Genomic DNA, 902 nt, shown 5'->3' on the forward strand with positions numbered 1-902 from the left:
CCCGGGTGGGTCGGCATCCCATGGGTGTCGAGTTGGGTGCCTGATGGGTGCTTCTTGTCAAGTTTTAGTCGTCGGGACTCATTTCGAGCCTTAGAGGTCGTTTCTTGTCCGGTTGCCCTGTCTTCGACCTGGGAACCCAATTTTGGTCCTCGGGTCCCATTTTTTTTTGTCTCGCATCCCACTTTTGGCCTGTGGCCTTTTCGGGGTCGATTCTCGTTTTGGGCATCAGAGCATGTTTCTTCTCCTAAAACCCAATATTTGTTTATTAAGTCTCGGAACACATTTTTGTTCTCGTGGACCCATCATGGGTCTTGGAACGCATTTGTGGTCCTTGGGTCCCATTTTGCATCCCGAAACTTGTGTTTTGGTGCTTGATCCCTATTTTGGGTGCCCACCTTGCACCAAGTGCGCACCCGGGGCAAACCGAGCGCCTTGGTGCACCGGGGCAAGATCGAGCGTGCACCCGAGGCGCCCCGAACATGCACCAAGGTGCACTCGGCCCACATGTGAGCGCAGGTCGTTGCGCCCGAGGTGGTGTGTGGGCACCGCGTTGCAGACGGGACACTGCACGCACACGACGCCCCCTCCAGGTGCACGCACGTAGGCCGGGCCGGGTGCACACCCGACGCCCTAGCAAGGTGCGCGCACCCGGGCAGGGCTCACACTTGGCGAACGGGGCGCACTTCGCGAGGGAGGGTGTGCACCTCGACGGGGGTGGGTGGCCGGGGTGGATTCGCACGTGGGTCGCGGTTTGCTAAGTACACACTGCGACAAGCTCATAACGGGTGCGATCATACCAGCATTAGTGCACCGGATCCCATCAGAACTCCGCAGTTAAGCGCGCTTGGGCCGGAGTAGTACTGGGATGGGTGACCTCCCGGGAAGTCCCGGTGTTGCACCCT

At 59.4% G+C, this 902-nt stretch overlaps 1 non-coding gene across 1 annotated transcript; it reads left to right on the forward strand.

Annotated features, from left to right (window-relative positions):
- Nucleotides 1-783: 783 nt before the first annotated feature.
- Nucleotides 784-902, forward strand: LOC131870976 (5S ribosomal RNA). The gene has a single exon (XR_009369273.1). It is a non-coding gene; the product is annotated as a 5S ribosomal RNA (ribosomal RNA).

This window comes from Cryptomeria japonica, unplaced genomic scaffold (genome assembly GCF_030272615.1).
Source record: "Cryptomeria japonica unplaced genomic scaffold, Sugi_1.0 HiC_scaffold_363, whole genome shotgun sequence".
Taxonomy (NCBI): domain Eukaryota; kingdom Viridiplantae; phylum Streptophyta; class Pinopsida; order Cupressales; family Cupressaceae; genus Cryptomeria; species Cryptomeria japonica.